Raw genomic sequence first — 18,501 nt, 5'->3', positions numbered from 1 at the left:
AAAGAGCCGAGCACAGATACTTTAGTTTTCAGGGCACTTGTAAGACGGACGTAGATAAGCCGCGGGTGCCTGCTTGTCATCATGGGCTACTCGCAGTTCGTTATCACAGCACTAGAGTCGGTGTTAAAACAAAGACATAAAAATTGCCCATCAGACGCTGAAAAACTTCGAAAAAAGACATTCATCGAGTGGCTCACTGGTATGCTTGCTCCGGTAAGGGGCATCACCTTACTGTGCGCTTCAGTCTCTTGTAGATAAAAGAGGCGCGCACAGATACTTTGGTTTTCGCAGCACTTGTAAGACAGACGTAGATAAGCCGCGGGTGCCTGCTTGTCATCAAGGGCTCCTAGCAGTCCGTTATCACAGTACTAGAGTCGGTGTAAAAACAAAGACATAAAAATTGCCCATCAGACTCTGAATAACTTCCAAAAAGATTCATCGAGTGGCTCACTGGTATGCTTGCTCCGGTAAGGGGCAGTACGTTCCTGTCCGCTTCAGTCTCTTGTACATAAAAGAGGCATGCACAGATACTTTCTTTTTCGCAGTACTTGTAAGACGGACGTAGATAAGCCGCGGGTGCCTGCTTGTCATCAAGGGCTCCTAGAAGTCCGTTATCACAGTACTAGAGTCGGTGTTAAATCAAAGACATAAAAATTGCCCATCAGACGCTGAAAAACTTCGAAAAAGACATTCATCGAGTGGCTCACTGGTATGCTTGCTCCGGTAAGGGGCAGGACCTTACTGTGCCCTTCAGTCTCTTGTAGATAAAAGAGCCGAGCACAGATACTTTAGTTTTCAGGGCACTTGTAAGACGGACGTAGATAAGCCGCGGGTGCCTGCTTGTCATCATGGGCTACTCGCAGTTCGTTATCACAGCACTAGAGTCGGTGTTAAAACAAAGACATAAAAATTGCCCATCAGACGCTGAAAAACTTCGAAAAAAGACATTCATCGAGTGGCTCACTGGTATGCTTGCTCCGGTAAGGGGCATCACCTTACTGTGCGCTTCAGTCTCTTGTAGATAAAAGAGGCGCCCACAGATACTTTGGTTTTCGCAGCACTTGTAAGACAGACGTAGATAAGCCGCGGGTGCCTGCTTGTCATCAAGGGCTCCTAGCAGTCCGTTATCACAGTACTAGAGTCGGTGTAAAAACAAAGACATAAAAATTGCCCATCAGACTCTGAATAACTTCCAAAAAGATTCATCGAGTGGCTCACTGGTATGCTTGCTCCGGTAAGGGGCAGTACGTTCCTGTCCGCTTCAGTCTCTTGTACATAAAAGAGGCATGCACAGATACTTTCTTTTTCGCGGTACTTGTAAGACGGACGTAGATAAGCCGCGGGTGCCTGCTTGTCATCAAGGGCTCCTAGAAGTCCGTTATCACAGTACTAGAGTCGGTGTTAAATCAAAGACATAAAAATTGCCCATCAGACGCTGAAAAACTTCGAAAAAGACATTCATCGAGTGGCTCACTGGTATGCTTGCTCCGGTAAGGGGCAGGACCTTACTGTGCCCTTCAGTCTCTTGTAGATAAAAGAGCCGAGCACAGATACTTTAGTTTTCAGGGCACTTGTAAGACGGACGTAGATAAGCCGCGGGTGCCTGCTTGTCATCATGGGCTACTCGCAGTTCGTTATCACAGCACTAGAGTCGGTGTTAAAACAAAGACATAAAAATTGCCCATCAGACGCTGAAAAACTTCGAAAAAAGACATTCATCGAGTGGCTCACTGGTATGCTTGCTCCGGTAAGGGGCATCACCTTACTGTGCGCTTCAGTCTCTTGTAGATAAAAGAGGCGCGCACAGATACTTTGGTTTTCGCAGCACTTGTAAGACAGATGTAGATAAGCCGCGGGTGCCTGCTTGTCATCAAGGGCTCCTAGCAGTCCGTTATCACAGTACTAGAGTCGGTGTAAAAACAAAGACATAAAAATTGCCCATCAGACTCTGAAAAACTTCCAAAAAGATTCATCGAGTGGCTCACTGGTATGCTTGCTCCGGTAAGGGGCAGGACCTTACTGTCTGCTTCAGTCTCTTGTACATAAAAGAGGCATGCACAGATACTTTCTTTTTCGCAGTACTTGTAAGACGGACGTAGATAAGCCGCGGGTGCCTGCTTGTCATCAAGGGCTCCTAGAAGTCCGTTATCACAGTACTAGAGTCGGTGTTAAATCAAAGACATAAAAATTGCCCATCAGACGCTGAAAAACTTCGAAAAAGACATTCATCGAGTGGCTCACTGGTATGTTTGCTCTGGATCGTTGATTCTACTCGTGGAAACGTCCTAGAAGAAGTCCAGGACAGTATGTCAGAAACTGAACGTACTGAGAGGTTGGGCGCGCACAGGAAGAAGGCCTCCCTGGTAAGTCTAAGGATGAGGGGATGAATACTTCGGACCCTTATGGTCCACAATGCACCATGATAACGAAAAGTAAGGAGAATGGCACATTAATCTCTATTCTCTTAGACAGTGTCATTATATGTGGATTGAGTGCATGTATGCATTAGACATTAATGACTAATAGATGATAATTTCTGTTATTTTTCAGTGAGAGTGGTTGTTAGAGTTTTGCTGATGTGAGTTTTTTTTGCTTGAGAATTAGTGTGTGAAGTTTTCATTCTTGCGTTGGTGTTTTCCTTTTAGTAACGCTGGGACCTTTTTAATCTACTTTATTTGTTGTTCCTTATGCTTCTTACACCTCTTTCTTAAGGTAATATATATTCTTTTATGTTTTGAAAGTTTCCTTTTGTAATTTTCTTGATTATATTTTCTGTGCCTTCTATCCCTCACTTTCTTAGGTTTTGTTTTCTGTTTTCCCAGATTTAATGTATGTTTTGTTAAAAATTTGTTAGGTTTCATGTTTTTATTTCATTACCTGATCTAGCATTCTTCAAACCTGAGATTCTCTCTTCCATCTCTTTTATTCTGTTTGTTGTACTTCCCTCTGTAGTTTCTGTTCATTTTTCCCTGGATTTCATATCTGGGGTTTCTATTGTTTTCTTTATGGCTTATATTTCAGTCTTTGGTCTCAAATCGTTTTCATCAGCAGTCTGGTTTTTTCCCCCTTCATTATCTTGCTTCTTTTGTGTGATTTTTAATTTTTTTCATATTTCAGCTTTTTTTCTTCGTTTTTTTTTAGTTAGATTTTCATTTCACTTTATGTCTTTATCATCTCAATAAACTTATCTTCTTACATAAGTATAGTCCTCTTTCCTTTGTTTTGAAATGTGCCTGGTCTGTGATCACGTGATTCTGATGTTTCAATGTGACCTCTTAGAATGTTGTATAAATTATTGCATTATAGTCGACCAACTTCTTCTTTTCATTTTACCTTGGCAGTGTCTTGCATCTTGTTCAAATTGTTACAGTGGCTGTCTGAGTCTTTGGGAAGTGTTCTTGGTCTGCACTGTGGTTTGGGGGTCTCATTTCTCCTGCTCTTTTTCTTCCTTTTTACTTTATTGCTCCTTTGGTTTGCAAAACAATATTTTCCCAGCTTCATGTCATCTGCCCCAGGAGGAGCCTGCACTTTGAGCCAGTTCTGTGTCTCCACAATTTCATTGTTTTTATTTTTATTTGAATTCAAATGGTGTTTTAACCATAAAGTATGCAATTATTATGTTTAGTCAAATATAAAACTGATACATAATCAAACATAAAAAAGTATTAGCATGATTATGATAATCATACCACTGGAGGTATGAATAATGATTTGTAAGAATCCCTTAAGATCTAAACCTGCCAAGTTGTCATCAAAAATTTGTTCAATGTTTGAGGGTTATGATTTAACAAAAGTCCTATGTAAGTGATCATTGAAATATTGAGCAGAGGCATTTCCCAGAAGATAAGCTGGAATATTATTCCATTCCCGTAAAAAATCTTTATAATCCAAATTATTAATGCAAATAGTGGTTGAATTCCAATCACAACAAACACAAAGTAATTTAATTAGTTCCTTCAAGCAACGATACAGGTTTTTTTTTTTGCTTTGGTACATCAATTTCTGTTCAAAGTCGAGCATATAATTAAACCTGCTGAAACCAGCTTATGAAAATATGCCATTGCTCTACAAAGTCTTTTGTCTGCAAGGATGTATGTAAAGCGATACTAGCCACATTAGCAGTATCAACAACAGCAACAAGGTCAGGAATTACAGCTCTTACTGAACCTAACATGAACTTTGTTCTTTTCAATATATTGAAGAATTCAACAAAAATATCATCTATAGAATTTTGATATCAAGCATGACCTTAGTTTATAGGCAGCTAAATTTGTGTATGTTGCTCTAATATCATAAGTGATGATGATAAAACTGAATAGAGGAATTAATGCATGACTACAATTGCTAATCATTAAAACTAATTCCAGTAGGACAATTGATTCTTTCAAAAAAATACATATGATAGCGGCACTGAAGCAGTAACATTACTTCTAAATAAGGTAAATACATAAGTAGAAGTGGATACTGGTGTTCCAAATAATGATCCATTTAAAACCTGAACAGGTTTAACGGTAGCTACTATTTGCCAATTATGCATCTGTTTGGCAGCTTTCACTCTGAATAAGGCAATAAGATCATCACTGATTCTTCCATCTCCCCATGCAGACAACAGCTTCCATTTACCGTTTTATTACTGGTTTGATTCATCATTGTACCAATAATCAAATCAGAAGAGGTAATATTCCTTTCAGAACAAGTGTTAATAAAGTCACTATATGTACGACAATTGATCCATTTATTTTGAATTTTTTCCAAATTTTCCGAAAGAAATTTTCCATATAAATGGCTTATATTTTAACATATAATATTTAAAATATGGATATAGGGGATATGCAAATTCATAATTTTCAGTATTATTATCCAAGGTCTCAGTCATGGACTGTGCTCAGAGTCTTTGAGGATGATTGCTAGATTTTCCTATTTTAATAATAGGTTGTTACCACTGCTGAAATCCCATTGAAAACCAAGCGCCATTTCCAAATAGTATTGGCTCCCTTTTATCCATATAAGTAAAACTATATGGAGTCCCATCAAAATCATTCAGATGAGTTAAATTATTCCAAGGAGGAGTAAGGATACTGGGATTGTTATACACTAACACATCAGTATCTACCCAAAAGACAGGCTGAAACATTGTTGGGTTAGGGACATAAGCCCATTAACTTACATCTGATCCCCGAACTGAAGAGACAGATAGCAGAGCCATCAGGGCCGGAAAATGATGTTCATCCATAACAGCTATTCTGGACTGCTGTATAATAATCTGAACCTAAGATGGCAAGAGATTTCACCCGACCCCATGATGGTTAGGATGAGGACCTATGTCATCAAGGTCGCTTCCATAGAGAGAATTGCCATAGAGAGAATTTGTCTTCTTTGACAGAAGGGCCATCATGAGTCCATTGGAAACCTGTCTTTATTTTCTGCTCTTTTCTTAGTTCTGATCCATAACTGATGCACATCTTGCAGAGTAACAAGACTATCTTCTCCCTTTCAGCATTATCAATTCCAGCTGCCATTCATTACCTTGCATTTTTGTCCCCTATTTATTAATTTCGGCATTTGTGGTGTTTATAAAACGTTTCTTTGCGGATTAAGTTATGCGCATGCAGCGTATTTAGGAAATTTTATATAAACAACGCTTGCTGTAAATTGGCTCTCCCATTATTCTAAAAAACACATTAATTCAAAACTTCCTTTTTCCTCTTTTTGATTTTTTTAAATTTGTTTTATTGACTCATGGACACATTTAACAATAGCTTGTTCTTGTGGATTATATTAAATACTTGTAACAAGAGCAATGATATATGATTCACAGAACCTAGGAAATTCTTTAGAATTATATAAGTATGTCCATTATCTGTTTTAGTAAAAGAGGTAACACAGGTGATGGAAAAGGTGTTGTATAACGTGTGTGTTCTCCAGCTAACGGAGTAGCCCATATAAATGAACAAAGAGTATCTATGGTTACTTAGGGGAATGATAAACGTTCAAATTCTCTAATGAGTAATAACCATTTGCAAAATTTCATTTGATTGAGATCCTTGATGATTAGCCCACTGAGTAATGAAATGGATATGTAACAGATGACAAATTGAAGAATTTAAAATAATTTATTTAGCTTGTTGAAATGGAATTTTATGTTTGACATGTACATTATTATCATTAGTATGTAAATGTTCATGTTCTCCCTGAACAAAGGAAAAGGTACTAATTTATAACGTGAGGATTTTCAAATTTAATATATCCATGCAAATTTGTGTTTTTGTGCATGAGTAAGAGACTTTATTTTGATTTAAGAGCTAAAATGAATTTAAACAAAGTTAACAGAATGCTTACTGGAACGAAGTACGGCATTAAATGTATTTTTAACAATTACTACAATATAAGCTCAATCACCTACGATATTTAATTCTTGAGGTAAATCTTGCTTGGCTTTTACAACAGCATACAATTAATTTTGTTGTATGGACGAGTAATCTGTAAGTACTACCCAGTACTTATATTCTGTCCAATAATCACTTAGTTTTTCAACCATCATTAAAAATAGTTAATGCATCAGGTGAAGGATTGAAAGCTAAAATTTTTTTTGAAGATTTATTTATTAATTATGTATGCAGCATTCTGGCTTGCTCGATGTATGCCCGCGCACCAGAAAAGGGCGCCAGATCTCAGTACAGATGGTTGTGAGCCACCATGTGGTTGCTGGGAATTGAACTCAGGAGCTCTGGAAGAGCAGCCAGGGCTCTTCACCTGAGCCATCTCTCCAGCCCCTGAAAGCTACAATATTATTCATTAAAAATGTAAGTACTCCCACAATTTTCTGTGGGTAAATGATATTCAAAGTTCCAGTAATAGAAACTGCATGAATTTGTAAAGCTTCTTTAATCTAAAACATGTATTCTACTTATTCTTTTGGAAATGCAAAAATGATAGTAGAAAAGTTTAGACCTGTGAAAGTCAGACATCGTGGTTGAATTCCATAGACTACCATTTGTTTATAACTCATTGTTTTTGAAAATATATGCTTTTTGTTAATCCATTCAATGGGAAATATATTTTCAGCCGAAGAGCCTGCAGGATATTGATAAGTATCCAATAATAATATTTTAAATGGATTGTTTTTTCAAAAAATCCATTTTCTTAGGATCATGGGCCAAGTTAGGTTCTATGAGCAAATTTAAAAGGAGATCGATGGCAATATAATTCCTGATCCCATTGACAAAGAGGCCATATATTTGATTTTTTTTTATGCATGGTCATTACTTGTGCTGCTGGCACTACTTTCTGTTTTGACACAGTGACCAGTTATTTTCATTTGCTTTTCTTTGAGGATAGTAAAACTCAAATTATATAGACCAGAAACAGACAGATACTTTCTCACCCTATCTCATAGCTTTTTCAGCATTAGCTTTAATTCTTTACCAAGTAGGTGCCTTCTGGATACCAAAGAATTATAAGGCTTTATTATTTCCACACACATTTCTAAATCAGAAAAATAAACGTGAACCCCATGAGTTTTTATTGAATGATTTAGCGTTGCTAGGTACAGAGAAGATTTGGCTTGTCCCGTAACCCTGTAATGAGGATTACTTATCTGGTAATATTTTACACTTCCTAACTTTTACTCTTTATGGTCCCTGTTCCGGTGACACTTATCAACATTTACTGCATTGTAGACCCTTGATATGGTTGTCTTGTAAATCAGTACACTGGGATGCAGAGTATAAACAACTGCACAATAAGATTTCTTTATTATGGCTTTTTATACATACTCAAAAGCACAACCTCAACTCTGAAACCCCTCTGTACTCACGAACATGGTCATGATCAACTCTTTCCTCTCCTTGCCAGAACAATACCTCAATTAATATCAGTAATAAAAATGAAAATAAGTACATAGAAACAAGGCAACACGTATACAGAAGCAAAGCACTCCTTTGTGACTGGTAGAGTGTGAACACCTGAGCTCAAATGTCAACTCTATCCATGGTATAGATTCTGAGAGAACATTTGAGAAATAGGCAGAGTTTGCTTTCATCTATGCTTGTTTTCTCATGCAACCGTTTCCCGACTTTATCTCATTTATACCACGAGTAGCCTGCACTCTAAGGTAGTTTGGTGCATTCATTATTTTCCTTTTCTTTGATTTTTATTTGTGGTAAAAGGAGTATTAACCATAAAGTATGAAAATTTTCCGCATTTGAAACAAACATCATCAAAAATAGAAAGGCATAAGAATGATTGCAATAAGCATACTAACAGAGGTATGATTAATACCTTGTGTGAATCCCTTAGGGTCTAATTTTCCATATTATCCTGTCAATTCATCATCATAAATGTGTGCAATGGTAGAAGAATCTGAATCAGGATATGATTAGGAAAAGCAAGTCCTATATCATCACGCAAGTGCTCAATGAGAGATTGAAAAGCAGCATTGCCCAAAAGATAAGGTTGAATAACCTTCTATTCATGTTAAAAATCATTATGAGCTTTATCAGTAATGCCAATAGTTATTGAATTCCAAATACAAGGCAAAGTAATAATTTCTTGCACAGATAAATATTTCTTTCCCAACCATCCCACAGTTTGCTTAAGTCCATCAATCTCTGTCTGAAGTAGAGCATGTATTTGAGCTTGTTGAGTCCAGTTCTTGATAAACTTTATACTGTTGCCCTACAAAATGCTTTGTTTGCAGGGATGTATGTAAAGCAATACCAGTCACAGAATCATTAGCAGCAACAGCGATAAGGCTAGGAATTACAGCTATTACTAAATCTAACATGCAATTTGTTCTTTTCAATATCTTATTTAGGAATTCTACAACATGATGATCTAGAGAACTTAGAGCCCAAGAATGACCTAGGTTTATAGGCAGCCAAATATGTGTATGTTGCTGTAGTGTCATAAGTGATGAGGATTAAATTTAACAAAGGGATTAATACATGAATATCATAGAAAATCTTTAGTACTAATTCCAGTAGTGAAATTGACTCTTCCAGGTTAAAATACATATGTAAGTAACTAGCACATAGGTAGTAACATTAGTATTACTGAATAAGGTAATTTTACAATTAGAACCAGATACTGCTGTTCCAACAAATGTGCCCTTAAAGAGCTGAACAGGTTTTAAGGCAGCTATCTGTATTGCATTATGGGCTGTGTGGAAGGCAATCAATGCCAGAAAATGGCCTCCTGTTAACTTTTTATTATTGGCTTGATTCATCCTGGTAACACTAAGCAAATCACAAGTTGTGATATTGCAGAACAATCGTTACAAAGTTAACCATATGGGCCCCAATTGACCCATTTGTATTGAAGTATTTTTCCAAATATGCTCAACATTTTTCCAAAAGATGGCTGATGTTTGAAATTGTAATGTGTATAATCTATACATACAGGTTATGCTGTTTCTTAATTTTCAGTGCCAATATCCCATGCATGATTAATGGGCTATGCTGAGAGCCTCATGTATTTTTTTTAAGTTTATTTATATCATGGATTGTGTTACTGCATTTATGACTGTTGTATCATCCCTGCATCTCTGGGATGAGGCTGAATTTATTATGTAGGTTTTTAAAATATATTCCTGGATCTGGTTTGCCATCGTTTTATTGAGTATTTTGTTGTTCATGCTCATTACTGAGATTAGTTTTTAATTCTTTTCCTCCGTTGATTCTTTGTATGATTTCGCATCAATCTTACTTCATACTCATAAAACGAGTTCTGGCAATGTTCCTTCTGGTTATATTTTTTGCAACATTTGGAGGAGTACAGGAAGTTCTGATGGAATTCTTCATTAAAACCATTTGGCCCTGGAATATTTGGTTAGCTTTTGATGAGAGCTTCGATTTCCTTTAAGAGTATATGCCTAGGGGGCTGGAGAGATGCCTCAGTGGTTAAGAGCATTTCCTGCTCTTCCAAAGGTCCTGAGTTCAATTCCCAGCAACCACATGGTGGCTCACAACCATTTGTAAAGAGGTCTGGCGCCCTCTTCTGGCCTTCAGGCATACAGACAGAATATTGTATACATAATAAATAAATAAATTTAAAAAATTAAAAAAAAGAGTATATGCCTATTTAAATTGCTCATCTAAGCCTTATTTTATTTTAGGTAAATGGTGACTAGCCAGAAAATTGTTCATTTCATTTATGTTTCACAATTTTGTGGAGTACAGGTTTCTGTGGTATGATCTATATTTTTTATAATTTTATAAATTTTATAATTTTTTATAATTTTATGTTTAAAATCTATTTCTTTCTCTGGATTAGGGTGTTCAAATTCTCCTGTTGTAAATTCCCTGGCTTCTCATACTATCATGTTGTCTTTCAAATTGTTGGAGGTATTCTTACATAAATGCATGCACATTTGTACCAATCCTGTTAGGAGAGTCTTGCCTGCTTGGTATGGTCTTTGCTGCGGCTACCTCTGTGCTTGTGGTTTTTTCTTGGTCTGTCTTCTCTTAGTTTCCTTAGCTCTGGAGTCACTTATATCTATTCCACCCTGGAGTAGAATGTGGTGATGGACATCAACACACTCCAGATGGATAGGATTCCTTGGTGGCAAGCTAGGATGGAATAGAGTATTTTTGCATTCATGTTCATAATTGAGATTAGTTTTTTCTTCCCTTCCTCTTTTGAGTCTTTTTGTTTTCGCATCAATCTTACTGCATAGTCATAAAAAGAGCTCTGACAATGTTCCTGGTTATGCTAGCCCCCCCCTCCCCCACAGCTGCTGAGCATGAGTCCACGCCCGGGAGCACGCAGCTCCCGCTGCCTGGAGGGCAGGGCCCCCATGAAAGGTCCAGCTGCTCCTCAAGCCACGCCGCCCTCTTCCTCACCACCTCCCTCTCCTTGCGGTTTGTGGTATCCCAAGAGTGGTAGAAGGAGTCCTCCGGGATCCAGGCTCTGCCAGGCGGCCGCGAGCTCGAATGCCCATAAGCGTGCACCCCTGGGAGGAGGCTGCGCTCTTCCCTCAGGGGCCCAGCGCGGCTTGAGGATCCCTGTCAGCTTTGCTGCTCATTGGACATAGACCGTTCATGGCAGCAGGCGAGGTGGCGACGGGAACCCGGGACCCCAGGCCGCGTGACATAGCCCGGAGGCTCTTCGCCCACGCCCACGCTCTCGCTCCATCCCATCCCCTCCGCTTCCTCCATTTAGCACGCCGGATAGCGAGCTGGACGCGAACCAGGGCAAGCCTTGGGCCTTTCAACTTAGTGGTTTCTGGCCTACTGCCCGCGCGCTACATGTGAGGCATGGCCTGGCGAAGGAGGCACTTAGGGGGCTTGGGGCTCCCCAGCTGGCGGCGGTGAAGGAGAGGGTGCGCAGAACAATGAGCTGGGCAGCTGCAAGCCGAGACAGCTTTTAGCTGGCTGAGCGGGCCCACCTGCAAGCATGGCCCCCGTGCTCGGGCCAGGTTTCCCAATGCTTTAAGGCCAGAGCGCCCAGATCATGGCGCACTGCGGCTGGGGCTGTGGGGACGTTCCTTCATTAATTTATTTATTTGTGGAGAGCTTTCTCTGAGCAACCTTGATGGCCAGCACCAGGAGCATTGAGCTGTAGCATTTTGAAGAACGGGACAAAAGGCCGCTGCCAGGGTCACGGAGAGGGCTTCCCAGCTCCTCGGGGCAGCAGCATCTCTGGCCCCAAGGGCAATGGGCTCATCCCCCAGCCTGGAGCACAGTGCACACTGCAGCTTCTACCGCAGGCGGACTTTGCAGGCCTTAAGCTTTGAGAAGAAGGCCAAGAAGGCATGCTTCTACTGGAATGGGGACTGCTACTTCAATGGCCTGGTCTTTGCCATCTCCAATGATAGCTTCAGTTCCTTTGATTCGCTTCTCACAGAGCTGACCCTCTCATTTTCTGACAATGTGAACCTGCCTCAGTGCGTCCGCACAATCTACACCATAGACTGCAGTCGGAAGGTCACCAGCTTGGATGAGCTGCTGGAAGGTAGGAGGGGTGGGCAAGGCCTGGCAGGTGCAGGCAATGCTTGGAAGGTGCAGTGACTGTGGACTGGGTACTTCCCTGCCTAGAGCGTGGCAGGTGCTTTCTAGGCAGCCAGGTGGATTAGAGCTACTCAGTAGTTTGTGTTGGGTCCGGGTGTACACATTCTCTGTCCTTCTCAAGAGATTTACCTTTTTTTTTGGAGAAAATTCTAATGAGTAGAGACAAATACAGACAATGGTACCTTTAAAATTAGCCGACTTATTTTTGCTGGAAGGGCAAGCTGTTTGAAAGCATGGTCCTCCAGTGAGGTGCGGGGTAACCCTTGGTGGAGCTCAGCACAGCACCTGTACCATCCCCCTGTTTGGGATCCCACTGTACCTTCTGTGCATGGCTGTGGTTCTGACTTGCTCCAGGTTGGCTTTTCTGATTTCACTTACGGCAAAAATCACTCGAAATCAAGAGGGGCGATTCATCATAGCAGGTATCAATCTTGGCTTCATCTTGGACCATATTGGACACTTTGAAAAGTATAGGTGACTGGCCCCACCCACCCCTTAGATATGATGTGCATGGTTGGGGTGTGACTTGAGCGTTTAAAGTTTTGAATGTTCCTCAGATGATTTCAGTGTGTAGACAAAATGGAAAAGTAGCTGTGTTTAAAGAATTTTCCACATTTGGTTGACAACAGGGTGAATCAAGATGAATCTCACCTGCCTTCTCCCTGAAGAGGATAACTAGGGTCAAGGGAAGTGACAGCAGAAGCCTATTAGAAATTAGTGCCTGAGTTTCTCCATTACTTTTAGCAAATGGTACCCTTGCTCTGTCTACAGGACAACATAATTAAAATTGTCTTCTATATAATTTAGCAGTAGAAGGGACTACCTCACACTTTGTCTTAGAAGTGAGATTTGGTTTTAAATACTAATAGAAGAGAGTAAGAAATCTGTAGGTGTGCCAGTAAAATGAAGAAAACATCATTGAGAGGACCACATTACTTTCATATGCATATCAGAATATACATTTAGAGCAATTTAGTTCATTGAGCTCTTTCTTCCTTAAAATATCTTTTACAAATTTAAGATTAATTTTGAAATAATGATAAAATTGTTTCTCAGTCAGCGAGTCTCCTCCCCCATTTCCTTGCTCATCATCTTCATCTCTTAACAGTATTTTGCCTCACCTGAAGAAAGTCTTAAAAATGCTTTGCTGGCTCTATGCATGTTCATTAAGCCCGTGTGATTGAAAGAACCTGAAAAGTGGCTCAGTGGATATGTGTCTCCTTAGTTTAGTGATCAAAGTCAGTAGCTGGGAAGTTACACATGAATCTTATAGTGCACTTAAATACTTAGTAGCCTGGCTCCTAGAGATACTTGTGTCATGGTCTTCAGAATCTTCCAGCAAAATTATGCCTGACACCCACTGCCACCTCCAAGTGCTGCGATTAAAGGCATACACTACCATGCCTTGCCTACTTTATTTTTTTGACTCTGAATAGACCATGTGGAGATTCATAAGGCTATGTCTTCCTCCTCCTCCTATTTCCCCTTCTTCCCGTTTTCCTCCTCTTCCTTCCCCCAGCCCCTAACTCCCTTCTCCTCTTCCAGGTGCCCAGGCACTTTGACATCAGAGTTACATCTCATGCCTGCCCTGCTTATTGTTTATCTGTCCTTCAGATATGACCCATTTCCCTCAAGTCTTCTCATTCTTGGAAGGCCTGTCTGTCTGTCTTTCATTTTTGGACGAACACTTGTTTTCTGAACTTTCGTTACTTGTGTGACGTTACTTGTGTTACTGTCGTTATTGCTTGCCTAAACTTAGGGCTAAACTGTGCTGTTATATCCATGGAAGATTAAGGATGCAGGAGAGGAGAATTGAAGTACCCCAGAGGCTGGGGAACCACTGCTTGGATGAGCCTGTTAATGGTATGCTACACTCATTGTGCCCCAGTTTGTTAGCAGATGTCAACCGTATTTCAGTTTGAAACCATTCCACTAGTCTTATACTTGCAGTTTATTTATTTGGACAAGAGTCTCATTGTTGTAGTTCTGGCTGACCTGGAACTAAGATACACCTTCTTCTGCCTCCCAAATATTCGGTTTGAGATATATATGACCACTCTTGGCTATATTTGATTTTATTTGCTACATAGGAGTTATAGCATGGGGTATTGTGAGCTATCTCAATGCATGTACACAGTGTTAATGATCATGTCACGGTAACTGGTGTATCTATCACCTCCAATATTTTTTTGTTTGTGCCAGGAACTTTCAAAATCCTCTCTGCTATTGACTTGGAAACATTTCACTAAATTTTTGTTAACTGTAGTCATTGTACTACTGTGTGGAACAGTAGAAGTTGTTCCTCATAATCCCCTGATATTACAAAACCTGAATGTTTGTGCCCCTGGAAATAAGAATAGGAGCCTGGTAGTGGTAGTGCATCCCTTTAATCCAAGCACTTGGGAGGCAGAGGCAGGTAGATCTCAGTGAGTTTGAGGCCAACCTGGTCTACAGAGCAAGTTCCAGGACAGGCAAAAAAAAATAAAGAAACCTGGGCGATGCCTTTAATTCCAGCACTCGGGAGGCAGAGGCAGGTGGATCTCTGAGTTCGAGACCAGCCTGGTCTACAATGCTAGTTCCAGGATAGGCTCCAAAGCCACAGAGAAACCGTGTCTCGAAAAAAAAAAAAAAAAGAAAGAAAGAAAGAAAATAAGAATAAGTGCGGCAGGTGAGTGTAGCTCAGTGGTAGAGGGCTGCTTTACAAGATTCCAGCTTGTGGTTCAAAGCCCATGGGTCATGACCTCCTGGGGCTGAATGACCCTTTCACAGGGGACACATATCAGATATCCCGCATATCAGATATTTTCTTCACAATCCTTAACAGTAGCAAAATTGTAGTTATGAAGTAGCAATGATGTAAGCATGAATTCTAATTCTTATTAATAATAAAAACTGAGAGTCAGATACTGGGTGTTAATGCTGAAGATCAGAGAAGCAGAGTGCCAGCCACTAGAGAGTTTTTACTTCTACCAGTGCACAAACCAAGGGGCAATCCTGTCTTCAGACTGCATCTCCAGACTGTATCTGTCTCCACTAAACCTTCAGACTGCAGTGCTCTTGACTCCTCCCTCTTTATAGTCCTGTCTAGTTCTATCTACCTCCCTAGTGCTGGGATTAAAGGTGTGAGCCCCCACTCCCTGGGTTTTAGTGATTTAGCTTTGCACTACGATCTTCAGACAAGCTTTGTTTGTTAAAACACAAACAATAACCGTACACAGTGAAATATGGTTTGGGGTCACCACAGCATAAGGAACTACATTAAAGGGTCACAGCTTTAAGAAGGTGGAGATCCACTGCTCTAGAGCACCACCACCAATAGTGGTAAAACAATCTACATAAAAATCTAGCATACAAATGATAGAGATTGCTAACTGCATTGCAATTTAAAGATATTTATAAATATAAAGATGATATGCAAAGGTTCCATACTGCAATGCCATCCAAGCACAGTGGCTGTGAAGGAACTGGCCGACCTTCACGACCTGTGAAAATGTAAGTTATCAGGATAAAGCTGCAGGCAATGTTTGTACTAACTTAACTGCTATTCACGGATCCCTTCAGTGCTTAATGCTATGTTGGTGTGCAGAATTGATGCAATGCCCTTCAGAATGCCATGCACTGAGCCAGCTATATAGCTAACTGACTTCTATTCCTAGTAAGTGAATATTCTCTGCCCGTAACTTGCTGTGAGCATATCTTTAAATTAGGTATTATCTTATTTTCCCAAATAATTCCTGTCCAAGTAACATACCTTGCACCTAAAGAGTTAGAGCTTTGGGCAGGAGTTTGTGTGGCTGTGCTTCATTTAGAGGTAGTTATTTAGATGTATTTCACAATGGGTTGATGCATACGTTTTATCATAAAAACCAATACAAAATTAAAATTCCCATTGTGAACTCTAAGGGTATCTTACCCTTGACCAGGTGTGGAGAACTGAGGGCAGGCCACGGATCTCTTAGTTTACACTAGTGCATGAGAACTATTTTTGGTCTCTTCATTAGTAGAATTTCTGTTTTCAAATTTAGCTAATTTCTTAGGTCTTAAGACAAACTTCTGTAGTGTCGTTTTATTAGTATTTTTAAAAATAAAGCTTGGAAAAGTAAAACAGCCACACTGTCCAGTCTTACTGACTATGCAGCAAATGACACATACTTTAATCCCAGTAGTTACAATGACATACACCTTTAATCCCAGTAGCCACACTAGTTTACCATAGAAACCAAACAGTAGTGGTGCATGCCCTTAATCCCAGAATTAGAGATGATTATAAAATGGGAGGAGACAGCTCACAGTCACAGTCTCATTCTGAGACTTTCTGGCGGCAGGATCACTATTTTCGGACTGAGGTTAAGGTCAGAGCCAGTGACTGACTGCTTTCCTTTTCTGGTCTTCTGGTTGAACCCAAATACCTGTCTCTGAGTTTTTATTAATCATGCTCCCACTCCTATATCTATATGTTGAAACCTCAGTATATAGACATACCTTTCTTCATATCTGCGTCCACAGTAGCTTCTCTGCACTTTTCCTGGTGGCAAGCATCATAAACCCAACAGTTGGATGTATCTTCAGGAGAGAACTGTGCTTAGCTTTCAGATGTGTTGAAAATGTCGTCATAGAGGTCACCCACCTTATTTTGTGTCCACCGCAGATGGAAGTGACAGGGAAGCTCCTTGGTCCTGACACAGGGGTACAGTGCACATAGTACCCCAGCTGGAGCAGGAGATTTTGTGTTACCTTGATGATTCCCATAATTTTTACTTTAGCCAGTGCACCGTTTGGTTAGAAAACCCAATTAAAACGTTTGACACAGTAAACTAATAAAACAGTCTTACTTTTCCCCACTCCGTATTTTTCTAAGCAGCTATGAGGGGTACTCATCTTCTCATGGAAATGAGCACGTTCGTCTACAATGCACTCTGAAGCTCACCCACATTAGGTTTCACTAAGAGCACATATAACTGAATGTGGTTTTCCTCGGTTGCATTCTTTTTGGGAAAATTTTCCTTAGATTTGGAAATTAGGAAAGCATTGAAATTCCTAAGATTTACCAGTATTAAGCATTAAATGCCTTTCCATGTTTTCTTCTGCATTCCCTTGTTTAAGTGTGATGAATGCATGTCTATCAATATGTCCGTCATTTTCTCCAGAAGTGAAGAGCCTGTGTTTCAGGCTTAATCAGGTTTTGTTTTTCTCATAATGTTGTCTGCTTGGTCCTTCTACTATAAGAAGTAAAACCATGGGCTCCAGATTTCATGTCACAGAATTTGACTTGAATGTCAGGATTATTTATAAATTAGTTAGTGACCTAAATAATTAAATTTTAGCAAATGTGAGAACGATATTGACTTACACAAGTAGTCTAATACTGCTGGTGTATGAATTTCCTACTTTGTAAATCATATGTAGCTCTCCCACAGCCAGCATTACTCTCAATAGTGGAAAACTTCAAAGCTTCTATTTTAAAAGGAGGAGGAGATACTCACACTCATCCCATAAGCAACTGAGGGCCCCTGGAAGAACAGATTTTTAGAAAGGCAAAGGTGTTGGAAGAAGTGTCTAGGTCAGAAGTTCTCAACTAGTGGGTTGTGATTCTTTTGGAAGTTGGACAACTTTTTTGCAGGGGTTGTCTAAGTGTCTATGACCACTGGAAAACACAAATAATTTACTTATGACTCAACACTAGCAAAATCAGTTATGAAGTAGCAATGAAAATAATTTTATGGTTGGGAGTCAACACAGCATGAGGAACTATATTAAAGGGTCACAGCATTAGGAAAGTTGGGAACCACTCATCTATGTCCTAGATTATAACCAGGGTTTGTTTTCAAAGCAACTAGGGAAAGTAAAAACCTTACATATGCTTTCATAACCTGTCTACCAGTGACTGTTTCAGCTGGACCAGGGTGAGGCTTGGATCTGCTGAAGGAACAAGATCACCTAATTTATATATATGAAAAAACCTTGTTTACTAACTAGAGAATGATGAGAAACCAATACCTTGTAAGCTCAGTATGCAGAAAACTGTATGTGCACATGCACACCATGGAAGTGTGAAGCTCTATTCTGTGTACACCTTGACTCAGAACTTTCCAAATTATAGAACTGTTCTACATGTTTCTAGTAGGAACATTATGAAAGGAAAGGGGAGACAGGGAAGGAAGGAGTTAACCACCTCTAACTGCACAATCACATGAAGGGCTTGCTCTTCTGCTTGTTTCTGTTCTTCCAAGCCCATGCAGAGAAGGAAATTAAAACATGAGTTGAAAAGGCTGTGTCCTGGGTGGTTTGTCAGCTGCACAAGGTCTGGTTGATCAAAGGAGATGGACATAGAAAATCTGCTCATTTTCTTTTTACCTTGTTTGGGAAGTTATTCTAGATAGAAAAGAATAGAGTTAAGCACAGCTGATAGCAGCACTTTCTCAGGTATGTTCTGCTTGCTAGAGGCAAGCTTCCTGGGGCTGGAGAGATGGCTCAGAGGTTAAGAGCATTGCCT

The sequence above is a fragment of the Microtus pennsylvanicus genome, chromosome 12 (genome assembly GCF_037038515.1).
Source record: "Microtus pennsylvanicus isolate mMicPen1 chromosome 12, mMicPen1.hap1, whole genome shotgun sequence".
Taxonomy (NCBI): domain Eukaryota; kingdom Metazoa; phylum Chordata; class Mammalia; order Rodentia; family Cricetidae; genus Microtus; species Microtus pennsylvanicus.
This window is presented reverse-complemented; position numbering follows the sequence as displayed.